General features: G+C 38.8%; 1 protein-coding gene across 4 annotated transcripts in view; it reads right to left on the bottom strand.

Annotated features, from left to right (window-relative positions):
- Positions 1 to 25494, bottom strand: part of LOC122556672 (protein phosphatase 3 catalytic subunit alpha) — a 426923-nt gene that overhangs the window by 314455 nt on the left and 86974 nt on the right. The window lies entirely within an intron of this gene.

The following is a 25494-nucleotide window of genomic DNA, read 5'->3' as shown; positions in this document are numbered from 1 at the left end:
GTACAGTGTTTGTTTTACTCAAAGACAGATTACCATAATGTATTAAAAACATGACCTACCATCAAAAATACAGCCAGAAAACTTTCATAGCCATGCTGACTATCCCGAATCAGTCCTTGCCTTTCCAAAAATATGTACATCCTGTCCCTCAGGATTCCCTCCAACAACTTGCCCACCATCGACATAAGCTTCACTGGTCTATAGTTCCCTGGCTTGTCCTTATCACCCTTCTTAAATAGTGGCACCACGCTAGCCAACCTCTAGTCTTCCTGCACCTCACCTGAGACTATCGATGATACAAATATCTCAGCCAGAGGCCCAGCAATCACTTCTCTAGCTTCTCACAGAGTTCTAGGGTTCACCTGATCAGGTCCTGGGGATTTATCCACCTTTACCGGTTTCAAGACATCCAGCACTTCCTCTGTAATATGGACATCTTGCAAGATGTCACCATCTGTTTCCCTACATTCGCTATCTTCCATCTCCTTTTCCACAGTAAATACTGATGCAAAATACTCATTTAGTATCTCCCCCATTTTCTGCGGAACCACACAAAGGCCGCCTTGCTGATCTTTGAGGGGCCCTATTCTCTCCCTAGTTACCCTTTTGTCCTTAATGTATTTATAAAAACTCTTTGGATTCTCCTTGGTTCTATTTGCCAAAGCTATCTCATGACCCCTTTTTGCTCTCCTGATTTTCCTCTTAAGTATACACCTACTTCCTTTATACTCTGGTCAGCATGGACGAGTTGAACCAAAGGGTCTGTTTCCATGCTGTATATCTCTATGACTCTAAGTATACTCCTGCTGCCTTTATACTCTTCTAAGGATTCACTCGATCTATTCTGTCTTTACCTTACATATGCTTCCTTCTTTTTCTTAACAAAACCCTCTATTTCTTCAGTCATCCAGCATTTCCTAGACCTACCAGCCTTTCCTTTCACACTAACAGGAATATACTTTCTCTGGCTTCTCGTTATTTCATTTTTGAAGGCTTCCCATTTTCCAGCCATCCCTTTACCTGCGAACATCTGCCTCTAATCAGCTTTCTTGCCTAATACCGTCAAAATTGGCCTTTCTCCAATTTAAAACTTCAACTTTTAGATCTGGTCTTTCCTTTTCCATCATTATTTTAAATCTAATAGAATTATGGTCACTGGCCCCAAAGTGCTCCCCCACTGACACCTCAGTCACCTGCCCTGCCTTATTTTCCAAGAGTAGGTCAAGTTTTGCACCTTCTCTAGTAGGTACATCCACGTACTGAATCAGAAAATTGTCTTGTACACACTTAATAAATTCCTCTCCATCTAAACCCTTAACACTATGGCAGTCCCAATCTATGTTTGGAAAGTTAAAATCCCCTACCATAACCACCCTATTATTCTTACAGATAGCTGAGATCTCCTTACAAGTTTGTTTCTCAATTTCCCTCTGACTATTAGGGGGTCTATAATACAATCCCAATAAGGTTATCATCCCTTTCTTATTTCTCAGTTCTACCCAAATAACTTCCCTGGATGATTTTTCCAGGAATATTCTCCCTCAGCACAGCTGTAATGCTATCCCTTATTAGAAATGCCACTCCTGGTTGTCTTACCTTTGTAAGTTGCTCCAGGTCTTCAGGAGTTGATGATACCTAGTGTGCCGTTCATCGCGCTTCCTTTTTTGCTGTTTCAGCTCTTCACTCAACTTCAAGCAAAGGTATATCTTAAAGAGTTGTACATCTCGGAAGTGATATTCTCAAGTTTGGATTTATCTGAGCCTTTTTCTCTTGAACTTACATTTTATTTTCTCTACAGCACAAGGCTGAGATTATAACTCTGCGAACCTCAGAAGGAAGTAACAAGTTTTCTTTTTCTTCCATATTTTGTTTTATACATACTTTTTCAATAGTCTGTTGCAGTTTCTGTTGTCATTTTTATCTGATTAATTCTATGGATTGTGACTAAGGCATTGGCCTGTTCAGTATCTCCAGCAATTTCTGCCTTTGTCTCAGGTATTGACATTTTGTTACACTGACAATTATTGATCCAGCAGCAGCTACAATGTGAAACATTGTGTGGTCAAGGCAGATTGTAGTGTACTTGCCCTCCAGCGCTGTTGATCTTGCACACCAAATTGGCAAACTGCTTTGCTGTCAAAGATTAACATTTGTTGGTTTAGTCATGGCTTCTCATGTTTGCGAATACATATTTTTTAGAACTATCAAGGATAGCATATTGGCATTTGTCCCTGCATCAATGTGAGTGAATGACAAACAACAACTTTCTCAAGCCAAAAAATATAAATTTTTGCAAAATGTTTGGATGGCTTGATGTCTTCCAAAAGAATGACTATGTGAACGAAGTGTTCACCATCCATTGTCTTCTTGGATACATTGGCAGGTTCAATCAACTAATGTATATCCATATTGCAGGATTCTAGACAGTCTCAAAGGTAGCCTGAAGGTACTGTGAGTATGATCTGTTTTAATTAGTATATGGCTCTTCATAAATACAACTGCCTTAGCTCTCGTGCTAAGCCAATAGCCTTTCTTTGCCATATGCCTTGCAAAGTTGATTCAAAGTAGAATGCCACATACAGAGCTTACTATGTTTGGGTGTTCTAGTGATTATTTAAATCATTTAGTTTATACTTAACAATCTTGGTTGAGCTGTGAAGATCGCTGACTGAGGTTCATCATTCAGTAGCTGTTGGCTACTAGAAGTGTTCAGTTTGGCAGATCTTTTTGGAAAGCTTCTATGGGAATGTGTGCGATCACCAAAAACAACTCTGTTTGCGAGTTCCTATCTGAAAAGTCACATACTAAGTCTTTTCCTCTGCATCTAATCATGAAGTGGTCTGTCTGCTCTTTAGGCTTCTGAATAAGTGACAGAAATTCTAGTTGATGAACATGGAAGTTTAATCTGACTGTGGACTAGTCTTCTTATGTCATCCATATCCTTTGGGGATCTTTTAGCTCTTTGGATCTTACTCCTGGCATATTAAGTCTGGTTCTCAATTGCTAACCAAATCTCAATTACCTTATTCTCTGAATCAGAAATATGTGAATCCAAAATCCATAGCTCTGACCATTGTTTGAACATTTTTAATTTCATTAGAAGGGCTGCTGTGTCCCAAAATAAACTAGGAAATTTGTGAACATTCTGTCAATATGCCTTTGAACTTGCCTTGCCTACTATCAATCAAGCATCTGCACTCATTTTTCCTGCTGTTCTCTTTTAAAATGTACTTTTCTATGGAAACTGTTGTATTTGTAAGTTATTGGAAGGCTTGAATCTCTTCAAAGTAACAATGTTATTGTAATAGGCTCTTGAATCTGTTCTAAATATAGGAGTATTATTGCAGCAAAACTTGAAATCTTTTAAAAACATTTTCAAAAGTTTTAAATCTTCCTAGCCTTCTGATAGCTGAGAAATATACTTTTCAGTTGCCTTTTGATTTGGAACAAAATGGTCGATATGTACCTTTTGCTGTTTTCAAAATGGTGGCCATGGGCTTTCCAATCCCAACTTCAGGATGAGATTTTCATGCAACAAAACTGTTTCCCTGTTCTGACTGATTTATTTAAGCTCTTAAAACAGATTTCCAACAAATGAAATTCAGCTCTGCAGCCACTGCTTCCAGTACTCAGGTTAATTATTTTTTCCCCCGAATCATTTTGGATTCAGATTAGATTCCCTACAGTATGGAAACAGGCCCTTTGGCCCAACCAGTCCACACCAACCCTCCGAAGAGTAAACCACCTAGACTCATTTCCCTCTGACTAATGCACCTAACATTATGGGCAATTTAGCATGGTCAATTCACCTGACCTGCACATCTTTGGATTGTGGGAGGAAACCGGAGCACCTGGAGGAAACCCACGCAAACACGAGGAGAATGTGCAAACTCCACACAGACAGTCGCCTGAGGTTGGAATCGAACCTGGGACCCTGGTGCTGTGGTGCAGCAGTGCTAACCACTGAGCCACCGTGCCGCCCTGAAGAAATTTCTTTACTCATAGAGTTGGAAATCTTTGGAATTTTTTACCCCCAAGGGTTCTGAATGAACTATTGTTGAATATATTAAAGACTGTGATAGACAGACTTTTGATCACTTAGTGATCCCAGGGATGTGCAGAGCAGACTGGAAAGCGAAATTACAGCAAAGACCATATTGAATGCCAGAGCAGACTCAATATGTTATACGGTCTACTTATGACGTTTATAACTGCAAACTTGATGTTACACATTAAGAAAATTAGTACTGGAAGCTAAACTTACTTATGTCCTTTATTAGGAAAAATAAGATTGCCTTAAGATTTTCTGATCAGTAACAAGCCTAATGAAAACTGCAAAAAGTTGCTGCCAAAATTACAATAATTTCCTTTCATTTGTTGTAGAGAAGTTGTAGGTGTGTTTCCAGATATGATTATTCTCTCAGTAATATTTGAAATTCCCTCCTTTCTCTGGTTGTATGCCCACCTTTTCTTCAGTCCATGCAGATTTTTTTTCTATCTGACTCTTGTATCACATTGGCACTCTTACTACAAATTGCTGTCCACAGATTTCTCCCCCAACTGGCATCCTACACTTCCCAGAGTAGCATCCACTCTCCTACAATTTATACTCACACTATTTGCCCTCCATCTACACCTTCACAATTCAAAGCACCAGTCTTCTCCAATTAAGCGTTCACCACTGACCTGTTTCTTTTACTCAATAGCTATTGCTATATATATCAAACATCCTGCCTGCTGTCAGTAAGAATCTTATGATACTTCTATGAGATAAGAAACTTACGAACACTGTGTTCCCTTCTGAAACTGCTAAACCATCAGATTAATTTTAGCGTCAATGTGAGGAAGTCCAGGGAATGGAGCAACAAAATTCTGATTGTTGAGGGAAGATAAATGAATAATTCTCATTTAACTACCTTGGGTTTTTTGTGTTTAGTTTACACAACCATCTCAGGTTGCTGAATATTTCCCCAGGAAAATTTCAGCAATTTGATTTACATATTATAAAAGTCAGGAAATAATTTAGATCATCACTATCCCTTCAAACTTATGCATTCCCTTTTGGTTTAGGAATAAAGTCATACAGCACAGAAACAGACCATTCAATCCACCTTGCCCATGCTGACCAGACATCCAATCTGACCTAGTGCAATTTGCCAGCATTTGGTCCATATCCCTCTAAACTCTAAAGTCATTTTTGGTATTAAAGCTTCACTTGAATTAGTAAAGGACTCCATGAATCTGCAGCCATCTTGCAAAGTACTAATTTACAATTCTGAAGTTGTATTTAACTTGTTTATCTAAATTTGCCCAGATTTTGTGATGTAATGCCAAAGAAAAATCTCAGTTAACACCATCATTATTCCTCTGAATTGACAGTAACTTCTAGAACTAAGTTCTGGTCACTTAAACATATAAACCTAAAATAACTGTTAGTATTTTACATTTCATGATGGGGTGTACTGTTGCAATTAAACCAAAATCATAGAACTAATAAAAAATTACATTTTTACACTATTAATCTTGACGCAAAATTTCTTGAATGAGGTGTAACCGAGTTTTTAGCAGCATATTAAGTTTATCATTACTCAAAGCCTCACTGGCTGTGAACAGCTAATTTTATATTTCCCATTATAATAAAAAAAATTGAAAGCAAGTTTAGTTCCTAGTATAGGAGCTCTGCCTGGAGCATTCCATATTGCCCCTCGTTTAATCTTGCTTGCTGCCTTTCACATTCATTGTATTGTAGAACAGTTAAAACCTAGAAGGAGTCCATTCAGCCTGTCAAGTCGATGTTTGCTCTCTGCAAGAACAATTCAACTCTACAAGAGTTAATGTTTTTAAGAATGCCAACTATATCAAAAAGGAGAACATATTCTATATGGAGTTTTATCTGTATATTACAGTACTGCAACTATGTCTTTGGTCATCTATTCATTCTTATACACTCACCATGTTATCAATGCTTTAGAAATAGTTGCTATTCATCATATGAATCCTTCAGATAATTACTTTTTCCACTTTTAAGTTACCTGTGATAGTATCATCATATTTAATTTTATTAGCAGTGATCTGCATTACCTTAATTTCCAGTATCATATATTATCAGCTGAGTTGATTAACCACAGCAATCTCAATCAAATATTTTTAAAATGAAGAAATTCACAAACTTGACTGTACTTCCAGAGTTTCATTAAGGGGACAATAAACAAAGTTCCACATAAACATCTAACTATTAACCCATTTGTAAATTTTATATTTAATCAAGAAGGCACAAAATGCCTCTTCATATTCAGGTGGTTCAGGAAATTTGGCACGTCCATAAGGACTCTCACCAGCATTGACAGATGCACCACAGAAAGCATACTATCTGTGTGTGTAATGGCCTGGTACGGCAACTACTCTGCCCACTTCTGTAAGAAACTACAGAAGGTTATGTGCACAGCCCAGACCATCACAGAAGCCAACCTCCTATCCATGGACTTCATTCACACTTCTCATTGCTGCAGAAAGGCTGCCAACATCACCTATCCCACTCCAGTAATGCCCTCACATAACATCTTCCATCAGGCAGGAGATACAAAAACTTGAACACGTGCATCAGTAGTTTCAAGAACAGCTTTTTCCTTGCCATTATTAGACTGATGAATAGACTCTCGAACTTCAAGTAATGTTGATCTTGCTTTGTGCACATCTGTACGGTGTAACCTGGATGCCTCATTCTGTCCAAGTTCTTTTCACCCCATGATCTGTATGTCCTTGCTTACTATGATCTCCTGTACTGCTCGCAAACAAAGCATTTCATTGTACTTAGGTACATGTGACAATAAATCAAATCAAATCATAGATTTTTGTATATTCAGCACTGTACTTGAATGCACACACTATATTCCTTGGTTGCTGTGCTGATGATGCTCATTCAGCAAGGTTATATTGTCCTTAGTTCTTTTTTCAGGAGGTCATAAAGACAGATTCTGAAATGTCTGGGGTTGATCTACTTAAAGAAGCTTTTAAGTTTTAAAAAAACTTGTACAATGAAAGGGAAGTGGCCAATTGTCCCAGTTTAGCTTTTCCCTGGTTTGGGTTTGGTTTGGTTTTAGCAAACAATCAGTTTTGAGGCTGCTGGTCCAAGAAACAGCTACATGAAAGAAGGTGTTCCATGCTGAATCTCTCTGCCATAACATTCTCTCTCCTTAACACTCTGTGTTTGAATTCACCTTTTTTGCCAAGGGGTGTCCATGGAGATTGTTGCAAGTACAGTACAACCTCGGTTATCCAAACATCAATTATCCAAATTTTGGATTACTCAAACAAGATCTCAGGGACTTGAAGTTTGAGATCTGCAGAACCTGCAGAAATTCTCTTTCCAAGGCAGACTGCCCACCAGTGCACTCAGCAAATTTCTGTTTGCCTATGTCTGTGCCTGCCTGCCTGTCTTTGCCTGTCTTCTACATCTAACAGGAATGGCAGTGAACTATAAGACCATTTGTTGACATGTATTTAATTAAACAACCTAAGCATTTGCTTTACAAACTACCCACTACCGCAGCCACTAAGAAATTGTCCTTGATCTGAAAACAATGTACTGTACCAAGACTTATTGCAAAGATAATCATATACTTTCCATTGCGCCAAATGTTATTTTGCAGTAACATTTTTACTGAGTGGTTTTCATTTCATAACACGTTAAAATGCTGATAAACTCTACAGTGTAAGTACCACCTAACGGAAAGGATGTTACAAACAGATTGTAGCTCTGCATATTCTAAATTAGTCCTGCTGATGAAAAATTTTCACTTTTTGTTTCTGGGGACATCTACTTTCCATCATCATCAACCAGTATTCCCAGCATAGATACAGGTACAATTGTTTATGTTCAAAATGGGAAGCTGATTTCCAACAATGCAGTACAAATTCAATTTAGCATCTTGGTACTTCTTATAAAAATGTAATTAAAACTCTTTCAGAAAGCTTACTGGAAAACACGTAGAGACCTTACACTTGTGTTGTAGTACCTAAAACTACGTCTTGGTGTTAAAGGAACTAGACTGTGCTTGCAAATGTTCAGAGCTGGAAATGTGTTGCTGGAAAAGCGCAGCAGGTCAGACAGCATCCAGGGAACAGGAGAATCGACGTTTCAGGCATAAGCCCTTCTTCAGGAAGCCTTCCTGAAGAAGGGCTTATGCCCGAAACGTCGATTCTCCTGTTCCCTGGATGCTGTCTGACCTGCTGCGCTTTTCCAGCAACACATTTCCAGCTCTGATCTCCAGCATCTGCAGACCTCACTTTCTCCTTGCAAATGTTCAGAGTTATCTGGGAAGCTCTGAGCCACTTTAACGTTTCTTTAAAATATTTCCATTTAAATCATGGAATAATTCAATCTATTTTAACCATTTTCAAAATTATCTGCCATAATAACTGCCCTTGTTTTGTTTGATCAAGTTGACTGGTGTAACACAAGTCAGTGCTTCTGGCCATGGCTGTGTGTCACAGGGTTCCATTTACACTTGAGAATGCTTCCTTTGTTTACAAATAGATCAGTTATCTGAACAATCAATTATCTGAATAAAATACACCCTGCCCATCTCATTCGGATAATTGAAGTTGCTCTGATTTGGAACAGCATCATTAAGTTGCAATAGTCTGTTGGGTTTTCAGATACGTTAAATTATTCTATACTCTGTTCTCTTTTGTTTGTGTTTCTTTCAGTAGTCTTGCAAATAAATACTGCTTTGTTTAAAACTAAGTGGTTGGGCCAGCTGTATCAGTCCTGGAATATCCACTTTACATCTTAAAACAACAAGCAAAGTTAGGTCCAGGCTACTTTCTTGAAGTATTTGGAGGGGCTTCGTCAATAACAGTTGCAATGAATGCAGCAAAATATTTTTAATAATGTGCTTCCTTCAGAAAATTTATCAATACTTGACATTTTTTAAACTGGCATATATTTCTCACAAAGATGGATTAATTTTATGTAAACTTGTGCAGCCTTTTACTTGGTGATTTCTCCCCTTATAGTTCAAATCATGATTAGAAATTAATTTCATGGTTCAGAACATTGACCTGAGACTTATCCTTCAGCAAAAGTTTAAATCATATCAATGACTTGTTCAGGATCTGACAAACAATTGAATTAATTGCTCTGTAAAAGGACAGGATTCATACATTGCTGATTTTCCCACTTAAAATATGGATTCCTATAACTGTTGTGGTTCTGTTCGCCGAGCTGGAAGTTTTTGTTGCAAACGTTTCGTCCCCTGGCTAGGCGACATCATCAGTGCTTGGGAGCCTCCTGCGAAGCGCTTCTTTGAGGTTTCCTCCGGTGTTTATAGTGGTCTGTCCCTGCCGCTTCCGGTTGTCACTATAAACACCGGAGGAAACATCAAAGAAGCGCTTCGCAGGAGGCTCCCAAGCACTGATGATGTCGCCTAGCCAGGGGACGAAACGTTTGCAACAAAAACTTCCAGCTCGGCGAACAGAATCACAACAACGAGCACCCGAGCTACAAATCTTCGCACAAACTTTGAATTCCTATAACTGCTAAAGCATAAATAATGCAAGATATACTCTATTTGTTAATTTATTTTCTGAAAAAGTGTAAGTGCAGCGCAGTTCAAACTTTGTCATAATTTTGTTCACCTCACTGACTTGGTTGACAGAGGGTCAAACATGACAGAGCTTGGAAGAGGTACAAATTATATATTTTAGGAAGATTTGATTGATAGTTTTCAAATATCAAAATACTACACTGCAATATAAATAGACCACTTCACGCAATTCTAACCCATTCAAAATTCAACGAGAATCAGAATTAGGCATATTGAGTTAGATAGGGCACATGCAGAAATTGGAAAAATTTAGAATTAGATGTGATGTTCAGAGGTTTCTCTTTTCACAGAGTGACCAACATATGGAAGAAGTTGATGGGACATGAGACTGCAGACTCACTGCAATCATTCAAATTGAAGATACAATTGTTGGCAGCTGTGAGTGGCGTTGTGACATGTAAAAGATAGGTTGAAATTGGCATGTGGGTCACAATTTTAATTTTATAATGTACAAGGAGTGACAGTGCACAATAGGAACATAAGAAATACAGGCAGACACATGCCATCAAACGTACACCAATATTCAACTAGATCATGACAGTGAAGGAAATCCAGAGGCACGTGCAAAATACTTGTCAGCTCTTTTAAAAGATTCAGTCACCTTATTGTTATTTCATTTCCAGACATCCTGTTCAATCAGCAGCAGTGAGCATGATGTTTACATACATTAATAATGGAAATCTGAAGCAGCAGAATGGGTAGCCCAGAGAACAGCTGAATGACCTAAACAGGTCCTGTAGCTGCATCCCGCTGTCCACAGCGTCCCACACATTACTCTGCCCTGTCATGCCTTCGCCAGTAAACCAATCCCATGCCCAATAATCCTGCACGTGTAGCAATCATTGTCTATGTATTCCTTCACATTCCCATCTACTCATCCACCAATCCCACTCACACAACTTCATGCCCACCCCTTTTAGTGTCTATGGAAACAATTCCCTATCCATTGGAAGATGATTTTTCTTTGTCTCCTTGCTGAAGAGAGAACAGCACATCAAAAAGTGGGAGAGCACTGGGGGAGTCCTCCAAACACTTGTACCTTGACTGAGTGGAGTGGTGAAGCAAGCACAGAAGATCAGAGGAGTTTCAGTGTTCCTGTTGCTGGCGATGAGACACAATATAATTAAAAGCCATTCAAATATCAATTCATACTCAAATATTTCAACTAGGTTTCATCAGTGAGTGAAATATGATCATCTTCTGCAATTTTGGGGAAGGTTTGTAGCTCCGGTTGTGGATCAGGTTGTAAGTTTGCTCACTGAACTGGTAGTTTTGTTCTCAGACATAACATGGTGATGTTACCAAGCATGGTGATGAAATGTCTAAGAAAAAATCTACCAGTTCAGTGAACAAACTTACAACCTATGACAACTTGCAGCGTTTATATACGTTGCCAGGATTAATTCGTGTATTTTATATCCCATTGGGCCTTCCAACCCCATAAAGGAATAAGCGGAAATCATCAATGATGCTCACAGGATCTCAATGCTTCAATTCCTGATGAAGGGCTTTTGCCCAAAATGTCGATTTTCCTGCTCCTCGGATGTTGCCTGACCTGCTGTGCTTTTCCAGCACCACACGCTCAACTCAATGCTTCACCAGCATAGTACTCATGCAAATCATGCCCCAACTCAGGTACATTTCAGTGGGACTATGGCAGACAGCAAGATTTTCACCTGGAAACTGACTCTTCAGTGAACAAGAGGAGATGGCAAAGAAAGGTACAGTGAAGAGTCTGATTTAGACAGATAATATAATGTATTATTGTTTTGAATCTTTTATTTTTTCACGTTTATTCAATGAGAGAAAACTGGTAGTAGCTAAATCTGCTAATAGGATGCAGTATGCCTAGGAACAAGGTAAATAGGTGATAAGAACTAATTAGGTAATTGCATTAACATGAACATAAAGATGAGTCAGCCAGAGGTTTGGAGGATCTAATGGCATGTGGTTGGAAAAAACTCTGACTAGAAAGTAAATGCCTGGACTCTGCCTAAAAGCACTTAACTTAGAGTGTATGACATAGGATGCCAGACAGTAAGTGCCCTTTCAACTAATCTGACTATGAATATAAAGTCATGATTGATTAGACCAGTGGAGGTGATGTTAAAGCAATAGATTATTAATTTAAGGACTCCTTTGTAAGGCTGCATTGAGCATATTGTGTGATAAGAAAAGAGTGAATGTTACATTTTCTGGTGACATTGTTATATGGTCAAAACAAGTGAATCTTACATTGATAAAGCACCCCTAATATCTAAAGAAGGAATGTAAACAAATTGCTGGAAAAGCTCAACACGTCTGGCATCATCTGTAGAGAGAAATCAGACTTAGCATTTCAGATCGAGTGAGCTTTCCTCACTCAACCCAAAATATTAACTCTGATTTCTCCCCACAGACGCTACCAGACCTGCTGAGGTTTTCCAGTAATTTCTATTTATGCTTTTGATTTACAGAATCCACAGTTCTTTCGGTTTTTATGTAACAAATAAGGCTGTCCTCATCAACTTTCTGTCACAAATGGTGTTGAACATTGCACAATCAGGAGTGAGCATGCCCACTTCCAAACTTTTGATTGAGGGAGCATCATTGATGAAGCTGCTGAAGATAGATGAAGATGCCCTGAGGAATTCCCGCAGGGAGATCCTGAAGCTGAGGTGATTTTCCTCCAACGACCACAATCATCTTACTTTGTGTTAGGTACCAATTCCAAGTGACTCTAGGTTTACTAGGCCAAATGAGACTTTTACATCAAGGGCAGTTTTTCTCTCCTCATCTCTTTGATCAATGTCTGAGCCAAGGCTGTAATGAGGTCAGGAGTTGACTGGTCCTGGTGTAACTCAAACTGACTGTCACTGAGCAAGTTATTGCTAAGCAAGTGTTGCTTGATGGCACTGTTGATGACACCGATCATTTTATGGATGACTAAAAGTAGTCTGATGGGTCAGATGGGATTTGGTATACAGGACATCCATAAGCAATTTTCAACATTGGTGGATAGATATCAGTGTTGTAGCTGTACTGGAACTACTTGGCTATGGGCACAGTAAGTTCTGGGACACATGTCTTCAGTACTATTGCCAAAATGTTTTCTAGGCTGAGTTTCATCTTGATATTATATGCCGTGAATTGAACTGACTGGTGACTTGCACCTATCATGTCAAAAATTTCTGGACAAGGCCAAGATAGGTCATCAACACAGCACTTCTGGCTGAAAACTGAAACAAATGTTCAACCTTAACTTTTGCCCTTTTCTGTTGAAATACCCCATCATTAATGATCAGGATATTTGTGGAGTACCTCCTCCAGTGAGTTGTTTAATTTTCCACAATCAGGACTGCAGAGCTTAGATCTGATCTGTTGGTTGTAGAATCATTTAGCTGCGTCTTTCGCTTGTTGTTTATGCAAATAGTCCAGGTTGACACTTCATTTTTAGATAAGCCAGGCGCAACTTCTGGCATTCCCTCCTGCACTCTTCTTTTAAACTTGGTTGATTCCCTGGTTTGATGATCATTGAAGAGCGAAGGATATCCCAGGCCGTGAGGTTGCAAATTGTGATTAATTACAACTCTACTGCTACTGATGCTTCACAGCACTTCAAGGATGCCCAGTCATAAGCTGCTAGATCTGCTTGAAGCCCTTAAGTGTGGCACTGAAAAAGCACAGCCAGTCAGGCAGCATCCAAGGAGCAGGAGAGTCAACGTTTTGAGCATAAGACTCTCCTGCTCCTAGGATGTTGCCTGACCGACTGTGCTTTTCCAGCACCACACCTTTTGACTCTGATCACCAGCATCTGCAGTCCTCACTTTCTCCTGCTTGAAGTCTATCCTGTTTAGCATGGCGATAGTGCCACACAACCCAAAGTAAGGTATTCTCAATGTAAAGGCAAGACTTCATCTGTACATAGACTGTGTGGTGGTCACTCTGATACTAACATGGACAGATGCATCATTAGGACAGATTAGTGAGGATAAGGTTAATATGTTTTCTGTCTCTTGGTAGTTCGCTTGTCACCTGCCGCAGACCCAGCCTAGCAGCTATGTCCTTTCAGACTCATCCAGCTCAATCAGTAATGCTGTTTCCCAGCCACTCTTGGTTATGGACATTGAAATCCCACATCCAGAGTATGTACTGCACCTTGCCACCATTTGTGCTGATGCCAAGTAACATTCAACACAGAGGAGCACTGATTCTCAGCTGAAGGAGGAGTGGCTGGTAGGTGGCTAGTAGGTGGAAGCTCCTTAACATGGCTGACCTGATGCTATGAAGTGTCATGGGGTCTGGAGTAAAAGTTGTTAACTCCCACGACAACTCCCTCTCAACTATATCTCACTGTCATAGAGATGGCATTGAGTAGGAAATTGTATGAAATGTATAAATCCTTGAGTATTCTATATGTCAGGCTATTTCTTAATTAGTTTGTGAACCAGGTCTCCAAATTTTGGCACTAGCACCCAGACATTGACACCTTTCTTAACAGTCAACAGAACTGAGTTTGCTTTTGTCATTTCTGTTGCCTAGGTCAATGCGAGATGGTCTGTCTCATTTCATTCCTCTTCAATGGTTGAAACAATTAAATAGCTTTCCAGTTCATTTCATTTGGCAGTTCAAAGTCAACCATATCACTGTGGTCTGAAGTCACAGAGTCATAGAGATGTACAGCATGTTGAAACTTCCTCCTCTAAAGAACATTACAGAATTAGATGGATTTTCTTTTTACAAATTTCAACATTAATTTCAGAGTTTTCATGAGACTTTTAATTCAAAATTTCATCTAAAGTGAGGTTCAAACCCAAGTCCCTGAACATTACCTGGGTCTTTGGATTATAAATCCAGAATCAATAACATTATACCATCACCCCGCCCCCAATCCATTAAAATAGGAAATGAACGCTTCTCCCCTCCTGGGGGCACTATGTACACAAAGCTTAACTTACTCTAGTGAAATGCAAAGGTCAGTGGTTCACAGCTGACCTTATGAAGAGTTATTCATTTCACCAGGCTTAAACTTCTATTCCCATCAAATTCCACTCATATTTTCATAGCAAAGTTCAGTTGGTAAACTGTGTATTATCCTGGAACTCATTCTGGATACTACCTGGGTGCACCAGGCACCACATCTGCCACCCCCACCCCACCAACCTTCTCCGGACTCCCTCACAAAACCCATGGACACACCGATTCCAATCTTGACCACCTACTGCCAACAGACCCAAGCACCCAACTTATTCTGACTTGACCTTCCAAATTACCATAAGCCCATGCCCTACACATATGCCACCCTAACAACCTCCATAACAACCCATCTGGCACTCTGCCCTTCCTCCTCCAATGTTATTTTTTTTTATTCACTCATAGGATGGCTAGGTCAGCATTTATAACTCATCCCTAATTACCCAAAGGGTAGTTAAGAATCAATCATATTAGTGTCGGTCTGGAGTCCCTTCCTAAAGTACATTCATGACACCAGATGGGCTTTGCTGACACTCAACCGTTGCTTCATGATCATCATTACACCCTTAATTCAAGATTCTGCCATGGCGGGATTTAAACTCTGGTCCTCAGAACATTAGCTGAGCTTCTGGATTAATGGTCGAGTGACAATGCCACTAAGCCATTGTCTCTCCTTAATATTCTGTATTCTCTGACACTATACACCTTCATCAACCTGCCACCCAAACACTCCCACCCATCCTTCTACCTCTTGTACACCAACCTCCTCACCAACTTAGCGCCCCATCCCTCCTTACACATCTGGCAATCAACCCCCTCACTGTTCTTTTGTCAGGAGCTGTCAAAATTTAGGATTGTGGTTTTAGGACCTGTGCTGGGGTCTGAGCGGACACCTGACCTCCACTGGACTGCCACAGCTGAGAAAGCTCCTAGCCCGAGACTGTTATCCAGAAAATTCCTCCCACGGTACTGAATAATGTTTTGGCTGATCGGTGTCAGACATTGGGATTCCAACCAGTTTGGAAGATTTGGGCAAAATGTCATTCATGATTCACTCTACAACTAGCAAATTATCATTATTTTCCTTAAATATCTTTTAACCAAACTTTGGCTGCTTTGGAAAGATGTCTCTACAGTGTTATGATCCCAGCTGATATTATCACTGGACAAGTCAGATTCTTGGCTGAAATCTGGTTTAATAGGTCATATCTTCTTTTTCACAATTTAACGAGGTCATCTTTCATTAAAACACAAGTATACAATGCTGCAGATTTGGTTTTAGCAATATACTGTTCATTTCACAAACATTTTAATTGGAAAATGATTTAAGTATTATGGATGAAATTATGCATATGTACACAAGTGATATTTAATTTTTTTAATATAAAATTTTGCCCCACACAAATCTAGTACATAACTGTTATTGATTCAATTAGATTAGATTGTATATTTGCTGCTTGGTGTAATTTTAAACTCCAAGCTAATCCACTTAAGCAAGGACGATAAGTTGAAGTGATTCATGTACATAGCTTACCTATTTATTTCTATGGCATTAAATTCCTGTTAAAGTCTATAACACCAGTATTTAATCAGCAAAGGAGTCACTTATACCTTTATAAAATTTCTAGTAAATGGAAGTTAGTGTTTAATAGTACAATTCATGCTAATCTCCAACAAAAGTTACCCTGGCAAAACAGTACAGCTATGGTTTAATTGCTGCTACAATATTGGATGCTTTTTTAATTAAAATCTTTGCTGGAAGGTATTTTTGACTTGCAACCACAAAATTTAAAAGTAGACTAAAGTGCCTTGCTTTTTAAAGGTTTTTCAATTTCTACTCACTTTCTGGTCCTATAACTATTTAAAGCACTAAAGAAAAAAAATTGAAAACCAGATAACACAAATACAAACACATATCCATGATTAATACCCTCAGAAAATATATATCTTCCTATATCTAAAATAAAATTGAGGCTTTTTAAAATTTATTACAGCTTTCATATTTGATATTATTGAAGTGATGTCAAATGTGGAATGTGGAATTTATTTTTTGCATTGCTTCATATATGTACTTTCCCAACATTACACTCATGCTCATGGTAGTAGTGACTAAAGTGAAAATTGTAGCAACATTTTTAGGGAATCTAAAAAAAACATTGTTTTTATCCATCAATTCTATTAAACTAATACAACAGATTATCACCAAAAACTGACTACTAAATTGGTACACACATTTAAAATGAAAATCAACTGCACTCCACACCAAGCAAATAATTAGCACGTGCTATAAACATCTCTCCTCCATAGCAATTAAGATATCAGCAGTAAAGACAGAAGAGGTGCTGTCATGTCAGATACTTACTATATGAGTATTTAACATGGACAAGTTGGCCTCTATGCGTGAACAAATGGTTAGTTAATCTTTTTTAGCAATGCTATAAATATAGTAAATAGTGGCCAGGACAACAAAAAACACCCCACCCTGAAAAGGTACAATGGAGCTTTTTGTTTAAACAACCATCTCAACAGACAAATAAAGCTTTACTTTGACATATACAGCAAAAGACAGCAGGTTCATCATTCTCAATATTGCACTGAGTCAACTTAGATGTGCCGTAAAGAACTAAAATTAAACTGTGACCTGCAATCTTTTGACCAATGGTGAGCGGTATTAGCACCAAGTGACTTTCAAACCTACAATTGTAAGATAAAAAGCAAACCAAAAAAAAGAGGAAAATCAGTTATACCAGATGCAAATCACATAGTGCAGATATTATAGGCAAATAACATAGCAGCATATTATACTGATAGGTGGTCAAATCATTCATTAAAACAATTATTTTGCTCCAAATACACAAATCAAATACAAGAATGATTCTTGATCAGTGATCATGTCCTCCCAATGTAAATGGAAACACGATGAGAAAACCAGGAATAACTCATTTTGCTGAGGTGTGATGTAAAGAATATTATTTGCTTCTTCACTTCATTCAAATGGATTAGAATGGGGATGATTTAAAACTTATTGGTAGGAAGAATAAAAAAGTAATAAATCATTGTAATGGAGAAAGCCTGCAAAACATGGGAGTGCACAGTTAGCTGTGCCTAGAACATGAATTACAGAAGTTAAATATGCGTATGCAATAAGTATTTAAGGCAGCAAATGGAATGTTGCTGTTTATTGTGAGAAAAATGGAGTCCAAAAATAGGGAAGTGGAGTTCGAGCTGCATAGAGTCTTAGTTATATTGCATCTAAAGTGCTGTGTATAGTTTTTGTTTATTTGATCACTTGACTGATTCCTGGGATGAAGACATTATTTTATGAGGAAAAGCTTGACTCATTGGAATTTAAAGAATTAAATGTGATCCTTTAGAAGCACATAATATCCTGAGTGGACTTGACAGGTGGATGCTATAAGGATGCTTCCCCTTGCAGCAGTTTAGAACAGGGGACTGTTCAAAAATTAGGGATCACCCATTTAAGATTAGAATGAAAAGAGTGTCTTCTCTCAGAGGGTTGTTAATCTGTGCACAACTCTTTGCCACAGGAGAGTCAAGGCTGCATCACTAAATAAATTCAAGGCTGATTTTGATAAACTTTTGATCTATCATTGCAGCTTTCATAGTAAAGAGTTCTGGGGAACAGACAGGAAAATTGATTTAATTAATTAATCATGAACTTATCAAATGATGGAGCAGGCTCAAGAGGCCTTACCCAGTACTCTTGTTTCTAATTTTTGTATTTTATGTCCAATTGTAGATAATATACCTTAGGAATGATGGGAGCACTTATAGAGTGGATGCACAACAGATTTATGAAAATGGTTCCATGGATGAGGGATTTCAGTTACTTGAATTGACTGGTGGAGTTGGGATTATTTTCCACCGAGAAGAACTAATTGAGATAATATTTCATAGAACTTTTCAAAATCATGAGCTATCCAGGAAAGAGAAATTGTTCTTGCTAACTGATGGTTTAAAAACCAGAAGGTACTAATTGAAGGTGACTGGTAATAGAAACAACAGTCATTTCAGGAAAAACATTTTCGCACAGGGAGTGGTTAGGATCTCGAATGAACTGCCTGAGAAGGCAATGGGGGTGATGGAGGAAATTATGTGAAAAATAATAAAATAAAATAAATCAAAACAGGTCTATTTCAGTGAATTTATTTTGGACATCCAGGTGCAACTCTGGACAGTTGAAGTAATCCTGTGAGTACGATCCAAGGACAACTTGAGGAAGAAGCAGGGTAGTAGTTGTCAGGTTCCTTAGGTGCCTCAGGTGTATTTTGGCAGCAGGGGACAGATGAACTTGGGGATGGGAGGACTGAGGTAGCCTTTTACACTGTTTAAAGTAGACAAGAACTTGTCTAGCAAGTGCATAAACCCATGAAACTTAAACAGTCAAAGAACTGTCAGTCTATCATAGGGTCACAGATTCATAGAGTCAGAGTCATACAGCATGGAAACAGACCCTTCCGTCCAACTCGTTCACCCTGACCATGTTTCCCAAACTAAACTAGTTCCATTTGCATGCATCTGCCCTCTGAATCTTTTCTATTCTTGTACCTATTAAATGTTGTAATTGTATCTGCATCCACCACTTCCTCTGGCAGTTCCTTCCACATACGAACCACCCTCTGTGAAAAAATAACTCCTCAGGTTGGTCATAAATCTTTCTATTCTCACCTTAAGAATACGTTCTCTAGTTTTAATCTTCCCTACCCTTGGAAAAAGACAATTGCTATTCACCTTACCTATGTCCCTCTTGATTTTATAAACCTCAATAAAGTCATCCCACATTCCAAAAAAGTCCCAAACTATCCAATCCTGGCAACATCCTTGTAAATCTTTTCTGAACCCTTTCCAACTTAATAACATCCTACCCATAAAAAGACATGTCAGGGCAGCACAGTGGCTCAGTGGTTAGCACTGCTGCCTTGCAGCACCAGGGACCCAGGTTTGAGTCCAGCCTCGGGCGACTGTCTACATGGAGTTTGCACATTCTCCCTGTGTCTGCATGGTTTCCTCCGGGTGCGCCAGTTTCTTCCCACAGTCCAAAGATGTACAGGTTAGGTGAATTGGCCATGCCAAATTGCCCATAGTGATAGGTGCATTAGTAGGGAGTAGGCAAATGGGTCTGGGTGGGTTACTCTTCGGAGGGTTGATGTGGACTTGTTGGGCCGAAGGGCCTGTTTCTGCACTGTAGGGAATCTAATCTAATCTAATCAAACTGTCAAAGAACCATCAAAGCTGCAAAAGAAGTCAGAATACATCTTCCATGAAAGATTAATTATAAGGAATTTCAATGTATTATATGATTTAACTTAATCAATGAGAGGGATTTCTATTAAGACATCGCCAATAGGCAGAATTTTATTTTATATCAGTATGCCTTCTGTGGTTTGCCCAAGGTGGATAATAGATAAGTTGACATCAAAAAAAAGGGAAAAGGTGGGTGAGTGGGAACACAGATTGGCACAAACCTTTGGCACAGGGGCCTTCAATGGCTCTGTAACTCAATGGGGCATGGTATGCATGGGAGATGTTGGGGAGCTGTGAGTGTGGGTTGAGGAAATAGGAATAGGAACATAGGATGGTATAGGCGCCCAGGGGAACATGGAGTTGTGTATAGGTGCATAAAGGATGCATGGAGGGTCTTGGGGCCATGTGGTTGGTTACAGAGCATTAGGTTGAAGCATTTGCATGGATGGGGAACAGGAGAATGTGTGAAGGAGAAATTACGTAATGTAAAGGCTGCAAGGCTGTTTTTGATTTCATTAATTATTTTAACAAACTTCTACAGATTACTGGTGCACCAATTTAAATTTGCAATCAGCAGTCTCTGAACTCATTCTCGAGTCACCTGGCCCAACTCCCAGTTCTGCCACAGTGGAATGAAAATCCAATCTCCAAGACCTATTTTCCCTAGGTCCAGTTTTTTGGAGCTGGGTAGTGTCCTGTATCTGTGTATCTAACCCTCAGCGGTTATGCTTCCCCATTTTGCACGGTAACACTAGGATCATCTGCAGTGTCAGCCTAGTTATTAACCACAGATTTATCAAGAATAACTGAAGCAGGGATAATGTGTTCATATATTTTTCTGATTACTAGCACTTGCAGTAGACCAAGTTGCCCACTTCTATAAGGGACAAAATAAAAGAGTGTCACAGGTGACATTCATATGATCAGCCTGCGTCATATCCTGTGCATCAGCAACAAATCATGCATTTTCCAACTTTCCAAGTGTGCTAGATAGATTTGCTGAATGAATCACTATTCAGATATTGCACAATCAACAATGTCAAATGGAACTTGCATCCTTTAAATGTGCAATGCTTTATGTTTGACAGCATTTTAGCTTTTGGATGGGGAAATAATAAAATATTCATAAGATTTAAGGCATTCGTGACTGGAATAGATATTTGCATTTAGTTTAGGATTTGTTTGTGCAGCATTATCAGCTTCCTTCAGAGCTGCCATTTCTACTCTTGCAGTTGGAGCCACTGAATGTAACAGAGAAGCTGCCAGATATCTCCTGTCAAATCTGCTGAACAATGCTTCTCTGGAGAAAACACAATGGAGTCGTAATCAGGGCAAGTCTCTTTACTTCACTGCACACGTCATCATCTCCAAGGCATCATCACATTAACACCCATACTCTTTCAACATTGGTGTGGAATAGTATCAATATTTTAAAAACTTCCCATCAGTTCAAATGAAATGAGAATTAAATTCAAAGGATTCACTAACTTGAATTTTGAAATAGTGCTTTCATGTCTTTGATCAATGACTTTTCTTGCAATTTACAAAAGAAGATCTTTAATAAGATTTTTTTTTGCTGGTTCTTACTTTATACTGTCTTAACAACTTACAATATCTCAGAATTAAATAAACAGCTAAAACGTCATCCAAGTAACATAAATGTATAAATTAAACATTTTCACACCTTTATGAACTGCCATATTTAAACTCTTCCAAATTGAAAAAAATGCACACTTCTTTGATTTTTGTATACCTCACCATGTTTTATATTAACAACTTGTACTTATGTAATGCTTTTAGTATAGAAAAACGTCATAAGGAGTCTCATAGAACTGTAGTTGGAGAAAAAATTATAGAAGCAAAGAAGTAATGTTAAAGAAAGTAATGGAAACCTCAGTTAAAGCTGACATTTTAACTGTGATTACACTAGAGAATGATAGGGAACAGAAAAAGGAAGCATTTAACACTTATTGGAACACTCAGAAATCTTTGTTTGCATATGCAGACTCCTGAAAGTAATTGACACTTAATATGCATAAGCAGTCATGAGCAAATCGAACGTTGTAGGGTGCAATACGTTGCACGGATAGGACCCAAGGGAATGTGCATTCTAAAATTTTATTACCAAGAACTTTATCAAGACTCAAGATTAAAAAATTAGAAGTTTTTTTTGACTTCGTACTTCTCTCTGCCCTGTTACCATTTTCATCTCCTTCAGAAAGGATCTTCTCTCCGTCAGGTGGAGGTTGTCGATATTTATTTATCATTGCGCTATATTCAGTCCCATTCTTAACTCCTCAGATAATGAAGTAGCCTGTCCCCAGATGCAGAAAGATCTGGACAATATTTATTCATTCGTAGATAGCAGGCAAGTTACATTTGTTCATCTCCAATCAGAAAGTGTCTAACCATTTCCCATTGATGCTCATGAGTATTCACATTATTGACTCCACCGTCGTCATCTACCTGATGTTATTCACAAACTTAACTCTATCAGCCACATAAATGCTGTGGTGAAAAGAACAGGTTAGACTGTGGGAATAACTCACTTTCTGACTCCCCACAATCTGACTATCTATAAAGCACAAAGCAGGAGTATGAGTGCAGATTCTGAACTTGCCTGCACCTTCAACCCCCTTCAAGTAATCCAAGCCATGCATGAAAACAACAGCTGCCTCTCTTAGCGTCCCATTCACACATCAAACACTCACTCCCTTCAATACCTGAGCAATGGGGAAGCAATGTTCTATCTACAAATTGCAACTAAAAGCTACTTTGACAGCATCTCCAGACACAGAATATTTATCTCCTGATATCACATTTCCAACGCCCCTTCTCCAAGTCCCTCCTCCCTACCTTTTATCTTCTCCTGCTGAACACTCTCTGCTCATTCCTGAAGAAGGGCCTGTGCCCGAAACGTCGAATCTCCTGTTCCCTGGATGCTGCCTGACCTGCTGTGCTGTTCCAGCAATAAAGTTTCAACTTTGATCTCCAGCATCTGCAGACCTCACTTTCTCCTCACAGAATATTTATCACCCAGCTAATCCAAGGCGGCAAGCACATGAGGAATTATGCATTTGTAAAATGCAGGTAATGCTTGCCTAATCTAATTTTTGGTAAAGCTAAAACGGTCAATGTTCCTTATCTGTTGCTGAAACCCTTAGAATATTTTTATTACCCCAGATGAATATTCAATAACATTCCTCGCTGTTCTCCCATATCCTACCATCTGTAGTTGAGTATCCCACATCTGGGGACATGGCAGGTGTCAGCACATCCAAAGTGCAATTTGATAGCCTTGTTCTAGGAGAACCACCTTCACGATCTCTTCCTTGCAGGAAAGCAAATTTGAAATCATCCAAACTCTTTTGCCTGCATCTTAACTCCAAGTCCCATTCCCATATCACCTGATTCCCATATCGCATGACCTACATTGGCTCTGGATCAAGCAACACCTTTATTTTGTAAAATTCTCATCTTTCATGGCATTACTCATTACTATGTCTATAATCTTCTCACCCCCAAAGCACTGAGATATCAGTGCTCCTCTAATTCTGACTTTTTGAACATTCCCAAATATAATTGCCCATGATTAGTAGCTATGCTTTCAGGCAACTGAGCCTTTGGTTGCCTGACCTAATAGCTTCAAATGTAATTTGATATTACATTTGGTTATTTAATCACATTAAAGGCATTATGTAAACATTAGTTATCATCAATAAGAATTTTAAGAAAGTATTTGACAAAGAATTACATAAAAGTATACTTAATGATTTGTTTCATATATTTGTTCATGGGATGTGGACATTGCCCATTAGAGCAATATTTTTGCCCATCACTGATTGTGCTTAAGAAAGAGGTGGTGAGCTGTCTTTTAGAACTGTTGGAGCTTGAGAGTTAGTGCCCTCTTGGATAAAATAATGCATTCAATATAGAAAAGAGCAAGTCATGCTAAATTATTGTTCATTAACTCAAAATTGTTAGACAGTAGAATGTCCAAGTTTCCACACTTGAATCATTTTTTTCCCTCATATAGGGTGGCATGGTGGCTCAGTGGTTAGCACTGCTAACCCACAGCACCAGGGAACTGGGTTTGATTCCATCCTTGAGTGACCGCCTGTGTGGAGTTTACATATTCTCCCTTTGTTTATGCTGGTTTCCTTGAGGTGCTGTACTTTACTCCCACAGTGCAAAGATGTGCAGGTTAGGTGGATTGGCCATGGGAAATACAAGATTACTAGGATAGTGGGTGTAAGTCTGCATGGAATCTCTTCAGAGGATTGGTATGGTCTCGATGGGCCAATTGGCCTGCTTCCATCTTGTAGGGATTCTATGATTTTATCTTTTATGTAAATGATTTTGATATTGGAACATAGAGTAAAATTTTGAATTTTGCCAACATACCAAATTTTGAGATTTGGCCAAACAATAAGTCTAATACACATTGACTGCAAAGGACATCGATGGGTGGACAGAATGAGCAGATAATTATCAAATTAAGTTAAAAACAGAATTGTGAGGATTTTGTCAGTAAGGGAGATGCAAAGATTTAATGGCACAGTTCTGAAGAGTGCGCAGGGATGGAAGGAGCTGGGGGTTCATCTTTGAATACAGCAGCAGCATTGCGAGAATACTTAGAATATTCTATGGGACCTTAGGCTTCATAAATAGAGATTTTGACCTTTTTTTTTCCAAGAGAGAGCACCTCCATGATGGCAAAAATATCAGAAATCCTTGAAAACCTCAAGTCCCACACATAAACATGGTATTTTCTCTTGTCATGAATGTGGGAATGAAGCAGGTTCAGGATTTGCACAGGCACAGTTTGCCATTTAAATCATCAGCTGCCTCCAATCCTGTGTGATTTTAGTGAGATATCTGAAATGCAAAATATGCAGATTAGATCAGTTAAGAGCAGGTCTGAACCTTATGGCTGCATTTGGATGAGTGGCACCTTTTTACAGAGCTATGGTAACCCATTGGATCTGGTCCTAGGACATACTTCTGAGGGAATAAGCATCCCTTTGTTAGAGGTAAGGCAGCCTTCGGGGGATGTACTGTATCTCTTCGGAATGTTGAAAGTGTGGCGTTTGTAGTGAGTTCAGCAGCTAGACCTCATAGAATTTGAGTCCCTGATTTGGATTATTAACCTGGTCCAATTAGGGAGTCATGGCTGGCACTCTGGGATCAGGGATACAGATGCCAGACTCCGTAAGAGACAGAACTATAGTCAAGGACTGTTCATGTATAAATAAAGGGTTTCTTTGTGACAGGATACTGGCATCTGCAGAGTTATGTCAGAGAGTAGGCAAACTTATTTGCAAAACGTGCACTGGGGTTGTCAAAGAACCATCAAAGCTGTCCAAAAAAATGTGTGGACTTAATATAACAGGACTAGATATTTCTGTGTGCCCGTTGACATAAGCCATGATAGGTTGCATGACTTTATTTCCCAAACCATCACTTTCACAATGCAGTACTGTCAAATGAGCATTTTGATGCTCAGCTAAAATGACATGTAAAATAGAAACGGTTACTTTCATAAGAGATCCTGTACTGAAATTTGTTTCCATGCGAGATAAGTTGAAGGAATTTCATTGTGTTGAATGGATTTTTTGTATCAATAAGAATTTTTTAAAATTTAAAAACAGCAATAGACATTCAATTA

This window comes from Chiloscyllium plagiosum, unplaced genomic scaffold (genome assembly GCF_037043375.1).
Source record: "Chiloscyllium plagiosum isolate Xiang-an unplaced genomic scaffold, Cpla_swu_hap1 HiC_scaffold_16, whole genome shotgun sequence".
Lineage (NCBI taxonomy): Eukaryota > Metazoa > Chordata > Chondrichthyes > Orectolobiformes > Hemiscylliidae > Chiloscyllium > Chiloscyllium plagiosum.
This window is presented reverse-complemented; position numbering and strand designations above follow the sequence as displayed.